Raw genomic sequence first — 16732 nt, forward strand, 5'->3', positions numbered from 1 at the left:
GGCATTATACAATTTAATATAATGATTACATTGTACACTTACGTAGGTACCCATTTGAGAGTATGAGAGTACCTACGATACAATGTACGATGACAAAGGAACTATAAAATTATTGTGTTTTATGTCACTAGGAGAGGGGAAAATGTTATTAATGAATATTAAAAAAAAATAATAAAGAAAACATCGCTTTAAATATATAATATATCTCCACCGTTGTTCTCTTGGTTGCATATCATATTTTCTTCATTTGCTTCAATGGTCGGCTACCAATAAGGCTCAGGAAATCACATTTTTTTCCTTGCGTATTGTAAAATCCTTTGTTTTCAGTGAAATTTTCATCAAAGCTTTAAAAAAACTTACCTCTACGTTCTATGCTATAGATATTAGTCACTTTGTTCTCTGCTTAACTCCCTTTACAACGTCGTTTGTGGAAACTCTAAATCTGTGAGATGACACAGGGCTATCCGCCATCTTTAAGCTGTGTTTTAACCCGTCTTTTTTTCACACATTACTCATTCATTATACAGAGGAAAGAAAAGCTTCAGAAGATCATGGCTGCTGAATTGAAATTCTTGAGTGACGTGAATCAGGTTTTTCAAATACCTCTTTCTTTATGGACATAGTATCCCAAATGGAAGTTTGGTCATAAGCTTTGAACCTATCAAAACTAGGCCAGAAAAGCACGACGAAAGACATAGACAAAATTGGGTATAATCGACTAATAGCTCAATACGCTTTGAGATGACTGCTGGTGAGGGACCCGTTACTTGGCGAAGACAAAGAAAACCAGATAATTTCTTTGTGGTTAGCGACTAAACACCTATGCAGTAGCTCTGAAATCCAAGACTGCGAGAGTCACGAGAATAAAATAAACTCAATTTTACTCACAACTTTGACGGTAAATTTCCTTGAAAACAATCTGAGATGAGGATAATCAGCAAAATCGTGCCGCAAAATTACGCAATTATTTAATTCCCAGCTTAATTAGACTGAAAAACGGCTAAATATAATGGCAACATTTTCACTTTTTGCCGCAGACAAGAACTAAATGTTGCCAAACCATGTCGATTCACTTTCTACGCAAGTATAGTGTTACTATATCACCGTGAGAAGTTCATTGTTTTCCAATAAACAAGCGAGTGGGTATTTATTCTGGGAACTATTTTTTTAAACTTTAAAGACAGGCATTTTTGCTAATTCCTACGTAATCAATTAAAAAAATTACATGCTCTTGTATTGTTTATGCTAATTGGTAATTTATTACAAATACTTTTACGTGAACTACAAGAGGTGGGCGTGGAAAGGCCTAATAGAGCAGGTCACAGAAAACCGACTAATCCAATGTCTCGATAGTCTGACGACACCAAACGACCAGACTGACAGTCTACTGACAGAAATCAGAGCTAAGTGTCTACCCTACACTCTCAGCGACTTCAGAGTTTTGAATGTACGATTTTTAACGATACGATACGATAGTGCCTATCAATAAAATCATTCCAAAGGAATATATTAAAACGTTCATATTAAATTTTATTGAATAAGAGAAATATTTATTTACTGCATAAGGTTAAACTATTGAATAAATTTATACAGATACGAGTACGATAAAACAATATTTATTTATTAATATATCGTATCGTAAAACGCGTAGTTGTCAACTATTGGAAGAGCTTTTGGCTTGTTTGTATAAGATTCCGAGTGTATCGGCTTCGCCAAGTCGTTTTTTATTCATGAGATTTGATTATATTAAAATTAATATATTACTTGAAATAAATAATTTCACCGGTTAAAGTTAAAAGGTGAATCGTTTCCCTACCATAGTTTTGCCAACAGGGACGGACTTTTCAGCATAAGAAGAATATGAGATATATAAAGTTTGTAGATAGAGTGAGCATCTTTTCAATACCTTACCATAGAAAAGACCCTGCACGAAAATTTCGCTCTCTTTGGGTATTGTCTCATTGGGTAGTGAGAGTATCAATAAAACAAGAAGGTTTTACATTTAAACCGAATTTTAATTAACGATTTTTTTTTGTTACAGATATAAATCGGCCTCGCAGTGAAGTGAACAACATAATTTTCCCTCATATCACAGTGTTGTAAGTAAAACCTTTTATATGTTTTTAAAGCAATATTTTTATGACGAAATTAGTATTCGGAATGTTTGGGTAATTAGTTTTGAAATGGGATATTTTTTTGTATCTTACGGAGAAAACTTACTCGTATGACTAACTAACTAACTAACTAACCATCACGCCGTTTCCCCGCAGGGGTAGGCAGAGAGGACGGACCGCCAAACAACTCGGTCTTGGCACACACTCCTTGCCTCATTCACATTCATACATCGTCTCATACATACTCTTCTATTGTTCTGACTCTTGACATGGCCCGACTCAAGTATCTGATTCACTTGGTCGTGCCATGTCTTCCTCGGGCGTCCCCGACTTCTGCTACCATTCACATTTGCATCGTATATTCTCCTTACACTCCTTTCTTCGCTCATTCGCTCTACATGCCCAAACCATCTAAGCGTCCCTTTCTTGATCTTACTCATTACGCTTACATCAGCCTTGCACTCTTTGCGGATATCCACATTCCTCACACGATCATACATGGTTTTACCACACATACGCCTCAGGGATCTCATTTCAACAGCATTCAATCTACTTTCATCCTTTCTTTGCCAGTTCCATGCCTCACTTCCATACATCAGGGTAGGTACAAGCACTCCATTGTGGACTGCTAACTTCGCTTCTTTGGACAATATTTTGTTAGCGCCAACTGCGTTCAGTCCTCCATTAATGGAGTTACCTGCATTTACTCTTCTTTCAATATCTCTGTCAGCCTTCCCATCTCTCGTAAACATGCTTCCTAAATACACAAATTCATCCACCTGCTCCAAGTATTCCTCATTCACAGCTATATTGCACACTGTTTTCGTACTTTCTCTTTCAAACACCATTACTTTAGACTTACTTACATTCATCATTAACTCATTCTTCACGCATACTTCGTTCATCTTAGACACGAGAGACTGCAGATCATCCATACTATTAGCAATCAGCACCGCATCATCAGCATACAACAGGCAACATACTTTCAGATTACTCAAATTCGCGCCCAATCCCACATCTTTCAATTCTTGCATACAATTATCCATGTATAGATTGAATAACCACGGTGACATTACGCAGCCTTGTTTAACACCTTTTGTGATATCAAACCACCCCGTAAAACCACCGTTCACCCTAACACATGCAACGCTTCCCTCATATAGAGACGCAATTGCCTGAGTCAGATTCGCATTCACTCCATACTTGGACAACACCTTCCATAGCTTTTTCCTGTCGACTCGGTCGTATGCTTTTTGTAGATCTACAAAGGCACAGAAAAGTTTCTGGTTTTTTGCCAGAAACTTCTCGGTGAGCATACGCAATGAGAAGATCTGGTCCATGCACCCCCTTCCACTCATAAAAGCACCTTGCACATCCCATATTTTATCCTTTGTTTCCTTTCTTACCCTTTCAATCAAAATTCTACCATACAGCTTGCCAACTGAACTTAGCAGGCTAATAGCCCTATGATTCCCACATTCCATACGTGACCCTTTACCTTTGTATAATGGCATGATCACCGCCCTTCTCCAATCTAAAGGCGTGTAACCTTCCTTTAAACATTGGTTAAAAAGATTGCACAACCATGTGAGAATTATACGGCTACCTCCTTTAAAATATTCAGCAGCAATATTGTCGAAACCGACAGCCTTACCATTCTTCATACACTTAATTGATCTTTCTATCTCATCCATGCTAATTTCGGTAACATTCAGTCCATCATCATTCATATCTGATTCGCCGCTAGAATCACTGTCACTCACTTCGCTTTCAAAGACTTCCTCGAAATACTTCATCCATCTCTCATTTATTTTTTCCTCATTCGTCAACATTTTTCCATCTTTCGATTTTATTACTTTCATGCTTCCGGTTTCAGGGCCACACCGGGACCTTTTGACTTCCTTCCAAAACAACTTAATGTTTTCTTGGAAATGGTTTGTCATTTTCATTCCTTCTTCCTCTTCCAGGCGTTTCTTTCGTTCTTTCACTCCAACTCTTACTTTTTTCTTACATTCCTTATATACTTCTTTCGCTCGATCCTTCTCTTCACTGGAAGCACTGCCAGCCGCAATCAGACATAACCATGCTTTCTTCTTCTCTGAGACCAGTGCTTTAATATCATCATCCCACCATGCATCACCTTTCTTTCTACCTTGCGTACTTATTCCACACACCTCTCTAGCAGATTCATAAAGACTCACTTTTATGTGGTTCCATGTTTCGTCTATGCTTAGACCATCCATTTTTTTCTCATTCAATCTCATCTCTGCACAATTCACATACTTACTTCTCTCATTATCGTTTTGTAGTTTTTCTATTTTGATTCTTGTTGGAGTTAGTACCGTTTTCACTTTAGAGCGCCAACCGCGAAAGAGGTTTACTCTTGACACCACCAGAAAGTGGTCAGTTTCAACCTCTGCCCCTCTGAAAACTCTCGTGTCCTCGGTAACGGCTCTCAACCTAGAGTCAATTACTACAAAATCGATAATTGACCTCTCATTTCCTCTTTCCCACGTATATTGGTGGATACCTTTATGATCGAAAAAAGTATTGGACACAAACAGGTTCCACTCTAAACATACTTCAAGTATTCTGTTCCCGTTGTCATTCGTTCTTTTATCCCCAAACATACCTAAAGCCGATTCAAATCCGTCACGTCTAATTCCTACCCACCCATTCAAATCGCCTGCCATTATAATCCTTTCATTAATATTTTTCAGTCTCATCACATCATTTACACCAGTCCAAAAATCATCTTTCTCTTCGTCACTCTCAGAATTGACAGGGGCATAACAAACAACAAGAAACACCCTTGTCAAACCGATTTTGAACCTAATCCACATTATTCTCGGACTTACACATTCATACTGCAACATACATTCAATCATTCTGGGAGACAGTAGTGCTGCAACACCCTGACACGCCCTCTCTGTATCTGTTCTCCCAGACCAAATGACGAGCCTATCATTATGCTGCATTGTACCGCTCCCTTTTTTCATACTCTCTGTTACACAAAGTATGTCCAAATATTTGCTAACCATCGTGTCACACAATTCATTCATCTTTCTTTCCATACCTCCTCTAATATTCCACGTACCAATTCGACATTGTTCGAGTTCCTTCCTCCTCTTTGCGCCACCGAAGGGTTGGCGATGTGATGGATAGCGAGCCTCATCGACACCTGTGTCGGCCATTCCCTTCTACGAACTGCTTATCTAGTCTAACATACTGATACTTAGGTATAAATCACTAACATACAAATTAGTATAATATTTAACTTAATCCTAACGCCATCAAAACTATTCCAGATGTCCAAATGAAAAAACTTAATTCTAAAACAAAAAGTATTATAATCACTATAACAATACACTAATCACTGCATAATTGTTTGTAATAGTTCATATTGGCAGAAGACAAAAGGCGCGGTTTCATTTCGATTTCGTCCTTCCTAGGGCGTAGGGGCACGGGGGCGGTGCAGCGGGGGTGTAGAAATTGCCAGATGATTGTCTTGTATGGGTCATCTTGTAGGGGCGATGGTCGTGAGCGAATCAGTGACCGAACCACGGACAGGTCGTATAGCCGACAGACGTCTATAACGGAGCCGGTAAAGGTAACGGCGAGCATGGTGGTGGCAGCGGGGGTTGAAATATCGGTATGCGACGGCCGATGAGGTCTCCACATCTGGTAGAAATTATCAAATGCCAAACTCGGGCTCACTGACACTGCATTTTTTTGCGGCACCGGGGGTTGACGTATCGGTACGGGGTGACGAGAGACACGGGTAGGTTGCTGCGACCGCCGATGAGATGTCCCACATCTGGTAAAAATTCCGGACTCGGGCTCACAAACACTGAATTACACTATCCCTTGAGATAAACAATCTTGCTAATTATTCTTAAAACTCGTCATTCTTCCACACCTGTCACCGTAAAATTATTATAACTGCACTAACGTAACTGACAGACAATAAGGCACATTTACGTGTACTGTTAACAACGGACGATAACGAATGAATTGACAAATTTCATGACAAACTATCAGTAAAGCACGAATATGTTATGAGGAATTCGGAAGATATATTTTCGCATCTCGTTCATTATATGTATTCGGACAATAGATATATTCTTTAGGATATATATACATATTTTTTTTATATTAACTCCACACAGGAGGCCCTGAAGAAAATAATTTCCCTCAGGGCCTATGTCATCTTTGGGGATGCTGTGTGGAGGGTCTTTTTGTGGAGAGGAAGGAGTGAACATGGGTCTTGAAGAGTCCCATGTTGTAGGAGGGAGGAAACACAGAGGCCGGCAGTTCGTTCCACAGCCGAGCTGTTGAACTTAAGAACAAATCGTAGAAGCGACCCGTTCTCATGTGACAAATGTCAACCGTGCACAAATGTTGGGCGCGCGTTTGGCGTGTATCCCGACTACGCACCGGTGCCGAAGGGATCAATGACGCTAGTTCCTCAGAGCATCTTCCATTGTAATACCGATAGAACAAGGACAGCATACCTACCTGACGCCTGTGCTCTAAAGATTGCAGTCCGTCTGTTAAGATTAGGGAATCTATCAAACGGACCGCCCGTTTTTGCACAGAGTCAAGGGTTTTTTCAGGTATTTAGGGGCTCCGGACCAGAGATGGCTGCCAAATTCGACAGTAGGGCGCACTTGCGATTTGTACAGGGTCAGCAGTTGTGTACTATTAAAGTATCTGCGGGCCATGTACAGTACGCCCAGCTTCTGAGAGGCCAGCTTTACTCTGGCTTCGATGGAGCCCCCGTACCTGAGCTGGTCACTTATAGTTACACCAAGCATATCAATGGAATGCCTGTTCGGAAGATTGAGATATAAGAACTATGTTTTATTCGATGGTCATGCAGTCAAATTTTTAACGGCATCAAAAAAAAGTCGTACTCATTTTCTCCGTGTAATTTATGTAAACTAAAAAAAATTGAATTTGTTAAAATCTTCGGAAAAGAATTAATCAAATTTCTACGTACTATTCATTATTTTCATAAGGTATTCTTAGTGCAATCATCAACATTATTTTATTATATCTTTTGAATATCTTTTTAGAATACGTGTAAATGAATGTAAATCTAATTCTCATCTCCCGATACGGCCACTCAACCAATCATGCGCCGCGACAGAAAATATCATTTGCACTTAACATAGCCAAATTTGTAATACGATACTACTTCCATGCACGTTGGAATTAATTTCACAAAACCAAACAGTTTTGAAAATTACATAAAATTTAGCATGGTGAAATCTACAGTATCGCACCAACTATGGCACCATCAGCATTAAAGCTTTTTTTGCAATGTTTAATTTATTTGCACACATGGTAATGTACAAAATTAACTAACTATTTTCATCCATGTTGTGTCTAACATCTATGTGAAACTTTCAGTGAAAGTAATGTCTAACTTACTAGTTTCGTCTATGTTATGTCTAACATCTATGTGTTGACATATATATACGTATATATACATACGTGAAACTCCTAGTAAATGTAATGTCTAACTAACTAGTTTCGTTTATGTTATGTCTAACATCTATGTGTTGGACAGATATAGATGGTTCAGTAAATAAAAAAGTGCACTTTATTTCTCAGTGGGCTACTCCGACACTGTTTGCACGACGCGTGTCGGGAAATTGCAAGTTTTGCGGTTTTATCCAAAATTATATTTAGTTATCAACAAAGCGTGCTACTTTAATAATTAGATTTGCAAACATTCGTGGCGAATAAATGACAGCGTCACGGTGACAAAATGACATTGAATCATAATTCACATCTTACTTCCCATTTTCTTCTTTATAGAAAATTTAATGCAATTTGTTGTTCTGTCTGGCGTCTAGTAAGATATGAATAAAGTAATAAAGAATGTGACATTGTTTAGTGCATTAAAGAATTTCTCTTCTTCCTACTATTTGTGTCACACAGCTTGCTATTTTATTGGTAATTATGCGTCACTTTGTGTTTCATGTTGGAACTGTTGGATGTAAAGTGGTTTCTTGAGAGGTTTTACAATTTTAACTCTCTGATCCGTTTAATTTGTAGCATTTCATTTTCTTAACAACCTTTTCATGTAATGCATCCATTATCTGACCGAACTATGTAATCACAAAGTACCTCGGATATTACATAATAATAAATACCTACGTAATAAATAGAAACACTAGATCTCATGGTCAAAAACTTATCCAACAAATAACTACTAATACAACTTTTGGGCAAAAAAGCTTCTTATATCATAGTATTAAACTCTACAATAAAATACCACTCTCACTCAAAAACTTTAACACTATAACATTTAAATCTCAAATAAAAAGCTGGATTCTTAATATAGGGAGATCTGAAATAGAAAATATACTGATATCAAACACAGACTAAAACAGAATCTACTAAACTGAACTATTAAAAAAAAACACTATCTTACTTATTTTAAAATTATTAAAAAAACAAAAAAAAAATACTACATGATATTTGTTCATAATTAAATTCATATGTAACTTTGTTGTAATATTAATTTTCTTATAATTAAATTATAATATGTAAATGAAATCCTCAGCACAGGAGATCCCAGTGATCAGATCTCTGTATTTTACTAAGAAAAGAAGACAATAAATCATTATTATTATTATTATAATGTCATTATAAGTACTTAATATAACAGTATCCACTTGTGAACGTGAACATTTAACTAAACATTTTAGGTATTTGTAGATCTTGAAAACATTACCGACAAAATTTAAAACATTCAAAGCTTGGTGCATGAATTATACTTTATCTGAGTACTGAATAAGACCCCCAACTGCTCCCAGCTATCTGGAGCCAGTGATACTATGACATCCATATTTGGGATATGTTGTGCGGCTGAATGTAGTAAGGATGGAAAGAGAATGGGAGGAATAAGGAAATAGCTGACTATTCAAATGTGGTCACCAAACATGGCTTTCAAACAAAGTTTAGAATCTGAATGGTGGTCTTTCATCTATACAAAATATTGTTTTAAATGAATCAATTGGTAAACAAAACAAATTAATCAAATCTTCGCGGATGTGAATCCGTGAACTCCGAATCGTAGCCAAAGATCCTAAGCACTTGACCAACGAGGCCGTAAATGAGAGATATTTAAAATAATGTCTTGTATATGTACGAGGATCTACTTAAAATTCAATTACCTACTCATATAGTCGGTAAAACGTATTTTATAAAAAAATAATACTTTAAAGTCCTTAGTCTCTATGGCTTGCGCAAAATACAATTTATCTGTGTAACATTTTAGCAGTATTGCTATAATGAACCTACTGTGAATTTTAATCGATTAAGTGGCTAGTTTTTTTTGTCGTGTCTCCTTTGAAATCAGAGTTAAAATCAAGCAGAAGCTGGGCCTAAAAAATATGTGTTTTTACTGGTAACCGGATAAATCATCACAATGATAATTCATCACATCTTTAAAAAGTTATATAAAGTCATGGAAAGTGATGAACCAAAAACTTTATTAACTGGGTAATGTAGGTTAGGTTAGGTTAGGTTACAAAAAAAAATTCCATCGTTTCTAATGACTTTATATCACTTTTTAAAAGTATGTTAAATTGTCACTGTGTTGAGTTATCATGGAACTGTTTTTACTATATTGTCTTATTCAAAAATAGCACCAAATAAATACAGCAATTGAAAACGCTAATAACTGTCGGCTCTCCACCTATAATTTAATGAAAATTCAATGTATGGATGGTAGGAACTAACAGTAAGTACACACTACACACGTAATAACGTAGTTTGTATACTTTACGGGTATCGAGAATGTAGTATGTGTTTTATGTATGCAAACCTACTTGGATATCAGGAGGAGGTTGTCCATTTTACAATCAATTATGTATTGTTTGTTCCACGAGCTTGTTAGAAGTGTATAATTTAAATAAAGACCTTACATCTTTGTATAATTTTCCATAAATTCTAATCGTGTAACGTTACGCGTGTGGCTTATGACCTCCATGCTCATATTAATAGTAATAGGTTATGCGTACTGGCACGCACGTCATGTATACGTCTCTTTAAGGCGATTCCATACGTAGTAATGCAAAATCATGTGTTTTTGGTTTGAAAATTTGGTCGCCTAGAAATGTTTCAGATGCTTTAATTAAATACTGCGAGTAGAATACATCTTGGCCTTTGAAATAATCGAGTATTTTTTAGATACTTCTTTTTATAAACCCGGAAAAAAATAATGTATAAGACCTATGAAAACTGCTTTAAAGATCAAAATCTCCTACTTACGAACCCATTTTCGGTTATGATTTTATTGTATAATGTGGCAAATTAAATTATTTATAAAATGATCGAAAAAAATTTAAATATTTATGCCTGAACATCCACAAAATAAAATAAAAGGCACTTTTTGGCTATGTTTTTTTCTTGCATAAATCAAAACAGGCGGATCAGGCCATCTACGTAAGGTTTGTTATTGATAGCGGTTCAATTTAAAATATTACACGACGTAGTGCATCGCCTTAATGTAAAAATAGTTTAAATAATGCAGAATCGATGCAATGGTAATGCTAAACACTTCGATGGTGATAGGTTTTGACCAAAACAATTATTTTATTTACTGTAAGGGTAGGCAGAGATCCACAACTCTGTATTGTTATCCATATTACGTTGCTTTTTCAAACATGTCATCGTCTTATATAAAATACTAGAGGTACCCCGTGACGCGTTGCTATGGCTCAGTTTGTCTGTGCAGATAGAGAAACAATAAAGCTTGTTTCTTTTATGTCAAATTGTTCAAAATTTAAAAGCAATCGGTGAAAAACTTTCGGAGATTTAATATTTTGAACAAACGAACATTTACATTCTTATTTATATAGATTACTCACCTAAATGGTACTGACATTTTCGTCTTCTATACCGATACTAATTTATTAATTTTATTTTTGTTTTATGTGGATTCCATAAAAGAGGCCCAACCACAGACATAGGAATTAATAGACGAGAAGATAATGGCGAGGGGTAAAATCAACCGTTGAAGAACGAAGGGAGTAAGGCTGACTGTGATTCGTCAATAAATCAATCTGACAGTAAATAGGCATCTCGCATTATAATATCACTATTTACTTCTTAAAAGTAAAATCTGCTTTTGAATGAATAGACATTTTTACATGGGAGCGCAAATTACTCGCCACGTTATGAACAAATTTACGAAGTCCAAATTCGGCAAAAAATTCGGTTCTATTTTCAGAGTCGAATATTTCGTTTAAGTATTTAGTTAAGACACTTTTATAAATGTTCATAATTTACTTCCCAGCAACCAAACAGCTTTGTGTTTCGCGTCCAGACGTTTCTCGATGTGATAGTATATGTTTCTAAAACTGATCTATATTATACGATGTGAATATGCTTAAAATAAAGTAAAATAATGCTTATATATGGAATGTAATACGACAATTGGGTTTATTCTCTTTTTCACATCTATTTTTACAAATTTTCATAGTACAAGTCAACATTTTGCCGTGTTATTTCGTAAAATGAACCGATGATGCCTCGACCATAGTTCGCACAAGAATGATGACGTCACGTTTTCAAATTTCACTTGAGGCCATACGCGAGCACAGCCGGCTCCAATGGAACCGGTATGGGGAGTGGGGATAATACGCTTTTAATCACTTAGGGCAGGTCTACTAATATTCATATGTCTATGGGCCCAACTTATATTGTATACCTGATTCTACCATGTCTTCCTCTAATATCTCTGACATCCCATATCGGTTTCACTTTAGTAAAACGTATAATATATAATTACAATAATCTTACTTTAGTGTCACTTAGTAATATATTTATTTATTGTTATTAAGTTTAATTTGTAGAACTCCATTTTAATTTTTTTATTTTTTATATATTCAATAATATTGTTATTGGGTTTATAATAACAGTTTATTTAAAAAAAAGTTCTGCTGTGTAATTATTATTACGCGTGACAGCTGTTTCGCCCTCTGAAGGCATTATCAAACTGTTTGATAATGCCTCAGTTTGAAAATGCCTTCAGAGGGCGAAACAGCTGTCACGCGTAATAATAATTACACAGCAGAACTTGTTTAAAAATAAACTGTTTTTATAAAACCAATAACAATATCACTTAGTAATCTTTGCTTATCTTAATTCTACTAATCTTAGTATCTTAACAATCTTAGTTTTACTAATCTCAGTTTTATTAATCTTAGTATTTTACAGTGCTTATTTTTTATTTTATTTATTAATTGAACTTTTTTACATAACATGATAATTAGTTTTACAATAAGTTATTTTGTATCTTACGTTTTATTCGGTTCTTCCATTAAAAGCATTTGCTTGTATTAGTTTTAGTAATATTAGTATCTTAATAATCTCAGTTTTTTTTTAAAAAAGAAAGACAAACATTCCCGGGTTACGAATAACAATATTTGACAATCTCCTACTACCACCACAGTAAGCTGAAAATGTTGTGATGGAAGACTTAGCCAGCCGAGGAATTGAACACACTACGCCTGGTTGGGACCCAAACTCGATGTCAACTCGGCCACCGACCGGTCGATTAATGATCGCAGTATCTTGCCAATCTTAGTATCTTCCTTATCTTAATTTAACTAATCTTAGAATCTTATTGTTTCTAATATTAATATTGATAAAATTGGTGTTGCCAAATCAAGTTATTATTCAAATTTAAAGACCTTGTCAAAATTAATTTAACTATAAACCAGACGCTTCGGTTCAAAATTACCGTTGTGAGAAGTGGTGATGAGATTAGGAAAAAAGTCTAGCCCAATTTACTCCTTTTAAAAAAACTTGACCTAAATAAGGTGTCACATTTTTTTAAAACTGGCAAAAGGGAAATCAAAAGTGTCGGTAAAAGCCCGGAAAACTGGTGACGTAGAGACATTGAAGAATTCTTTGAATAACAAATGGCGCCCGCCGACCTTGAGAATAATTTGAATTACAAAAACACATTTGAAGCTGTAAAGCCGAGCAGTTGACACGTCTTACTGAGTGACAGGAACGAATAATTTAGATCAGTTAAGACTCCGTCAACACGGTCGAAGTCACCGTGCAGAGGAAGCCTTTTTAGGTAGATCTACATAACTAAAACGGGCTATCTAAATGTACAAAGTCGATGGGACCTTGCATTTCAAATGTCATTGGGAATGAAGTGAGTCTCAAGAATCTACTCAAATCCCGCAACTAAATACAGTTAAAGAAATTTCAATATATTCCAGTTGTAAATGTTGCTATCTTACAATAGTTTTAATGAACGAACGGTGCTATCTTACAATAGTGTTAATGAACGAACGGTGCTATCTTACAATAGTGTTAATGAACGAACGGTCCTATCTTACAATAGTGTTAATGAACGAACGGTGGTATCTTACAATAGTGTAAATGAACGAACGGTGCTATCATACAATAGTGTTAATGAACGAACGGTCCTATCTTACAATAGTGTTAATGAACGAACGGTGCTATCATACAATAGTGCTAATAAACGAACGGTGCTATCTTACAATAGTGGAAATGAACGAACGGTGGTATCTTACAATAGCATAAATGAACGAACGGTGATATCTTACAATAATGTTAATAAGAGTTTCTTATACGACACGAGGTGTAAATGCAATGTTTTTATTTCAATTTATCTGTTCACATGCGACTGTTTCCGTGATCGTGGGGAATCTAAGATCCTCAACTACATCCTTATGGCACGTTATGACGAACATAATTCCGAATGAAACTTTGTTTGAAATGGGTTTAGCCCAGTTTGGTGACTAGATCTGAATTGCCTGGTAGGTAAATAAAAAAAATTAAAAAATAAAATACTAAAATTCAATATGCCGCAGTCTCAATGACACCAGCAGACAGTTGGGACTCTTGTGCGTTATTCACTTAAAAATGGAGGCCAAAATAGAAATTCAGTAGAGAATTAAGAGAAAGCTACTAGCTAAAAATGTGTGTATTCTTGGTATACATTACATTGTAGTTAATAAGCATTAAAATCGCTTGACAAACGTACTCGTACATTCTATTTCAAGCAGAAAACTGGTTTTTATTTATTTTGTGAATAATTTTATAAGAAAACAAAAAAGTTAATCAAGTGAAACTGTCACAGATAATCTTAGTTATAATGCTGTATTTTAAAAAAGTTGTTTCATTTAAGCGTTCATACATTTCTATTGGAAAAATGTTTTTTTTAGTAGTTCAAATTTATATTTTTTTTATATTTATGTTGGTGTATATTTATAATGTACACCAATTCGTTAAAAAGATTAATCAAGGTAGTGATTTAGCACTAAGCTTCGCCATAACTAGATTTCTTATAAAACTTTAAATCCATCGTTTTTGTCTATGCACAAGATCCAATAGCGATGTCCGACTTTATATAAAAGTATTAATGTATTTAATCAAGTACAAACAGATTATTCAATTGTGCATAGTATTATTTTTGGGAATGTTCATTCTTTTGTTAACTAAACTAAACTAAGAACGCTTTTTTGTAAAGACGTGAAAATTGAATTGTCAGCTTATTTTGAATACGCTTAAATCAAGATTTCTTCGTACCGAATGCGCTTTACACTCGAGTTTTTGTGTGTGTTTGTAAATAGTACTTAAATAACCCTACGTGTACTTGTGTAGGAATGACAACTGTATATGGCTCCAGTGGAGTAGCGAGGACCCATTAAAACGGGTCTATTTTATAATATTCATTTTTTATAGAGTTTTTACCCTCTTACCGTGGAAAATGTCAACTGACTCTTTAATGGTGTAACTATTTCCCTCCATTTGTATTAAGGGCGGAGAGGAATACTTATTGTTAGTAAATAGGCATAAATTTGGCACCAATTTAATTATTAACAATAATTTAATCTTAATATAGCTCGACAGAGCCGATATCGGATCTACAAAACTGTTACAAAGATAGATATTTATGTAAAACATGAAGAAAAACAGGACAACGATGTGTTTTACTCCCACCTAACGTTTTCCTTTCAATTTAATAATTTATTATTTTAAAATGCATTCACGTAGAAAGTCATGCACAAATGCATAAACAAACCATGGCCTCAGAAAATGTGCATCTACGCCATTGCGTCTCATAATATGTATAAATTACGGTCTGGGACCGCTGGACTTTACCTCCCTACTTGTCCCCAGTGCCTCTATAAATTCCGGTATGGGATATACACCATGTAGAGATAGACACAGGCTACTGCTTGCATATTCTGGGGTTGCAGAGCTGTATAGGTATTTACATGGGAGAATCATTAATGTTTACGGACACGCGAGACTTAGACACGGTAGATCCGATAAGGCACCGATTGATACATACATAAATATTAGGTACGATGTTTGTAGTACTTAAGCGTTAATATTTGAGGCATACGATAATAATATTACAATTTTGTTTCATATTATAAAATGTTGTTTCTTGTTTAGGTTGTTTTTTTAGGTTGTTTCTTTGGAGTGTCGGATGTATATATTGCCCTGTAGTAGCAATATTTTAAAAGCTTTTCATATTTTAATGACGAGCAAGTTATGCAATCATCGACAGACAAATGGATGCATATTTGCTGTTAATTGTCTTTGGGTATTTTTAATTTCGAAAATACAACAGATTTTACTATCTAGATCTGGTGGAACTATTTCACCAACAGTTATGAAATTTTGCAATGTGAAGGTAAATTAGGCAGGTAAGAGGTAAATTAATCAGTAAAAAACCTGCTGAAAAGATGATTCCGAGTGCGTTCCGTTACATATATTTCTATTGACACCGTATACGGGTCGGTGTGGCACGGGAGCGGTTCTGCGTACTTCCATTGTCCGTATTTTACTGCACCCGGATTTTGTCAATTCCTTATCGACCGTGAGGGAGTGTGGTTTGATAATCAAATGAATGCGCAAACAATGTTCTCTGTTTAATATAAATATCATCGTTTTAGTTATATAGCATCCATTGAATTAGATAAATCGTTTCAGTCATGGACAGTAGAGATGTTTTTGTGAAATAAAACCTCACCCTAATAAATTTCATCAGTCTAGACACCAGCACAATAATGCCAGCGTATTTGTTCCTTCTTATCATGAAATTGTATAATTTTGAAGCACTCAAAACACAAAAAAATGTGTGTAGGTTCAAGGTATTTGATTGTGATCTATTTTCACAACGCAACGTTTCAATGGATACAGAAACAACCGACTCACCGCTCCAACAAACCTTTGGAGAATTTCAATGTGTTTTAGGCTAAGTGTGTTTGGTGAAATCTCGCTATGGAGCTGGTTAACCTTGTCAGGTCCTTTTTGACATTAGTGGAGGTTCTGAAACTGTGGGTTGTGACAACTCCTATTTTTCTAATTTAAGAATTACGTAAAAGTGATCTATATTTAAAGCATAACATGTCACCCAGAATTTGATTGTAATCCTTTCTAATAATTTGATATTTAAGCTTAATATTCAAAACACTATGTAGGTTATCCAACTTAAGATTTTAAATAGTTCTTTTTTTCATAGATCCTGCCGTTCCGAATATTGAAAATTTTGATAAAGCTTGCGTTTGAACGCTAAAATTAAAGCATTTTTTACTTTA

At 35.4% G+C, this 16732-nt stretch overlaps 1 protein-coding gene across 2 annotated transcripts in view; it reads left to right on the forward strand.

The window, feature by feature from the left end:
* Positions 1-16732, forward strand: part of LOC149419345 (extracellular serine/threonine protein CG31145) — a 303213-nt gene that overhangs the window by 111303 nt on the left and 175178 nt on the right. For both annotated transcript variants that reach the window (XM_089638246.1, XM_089638245.1), the window contains exon 3: positions 2042-2099. The gene's annotated coding sequence lies outside the window, so the exon portion shown is untranslated. The remainder of the gene's footprint in view (positions 1-2041; positions 2100-16732) is intronic.

The sequence above is a fragment of the Hesperophylax consimilis genome, chromosome 12 (genome assembly GCF_061612785.1).
Source record: "Hesperophylax consimilis isolate HC1 chromosome 12, BYU_Hcon_1.0, whole genome shotgun sequence".
Lineage (NCBI taxonomy): Eukaryota > Metazoa > Arthropoda > Insecta > Trichoptera > Limnephilidae > Hesperophylax > Hesperophylax consimilis.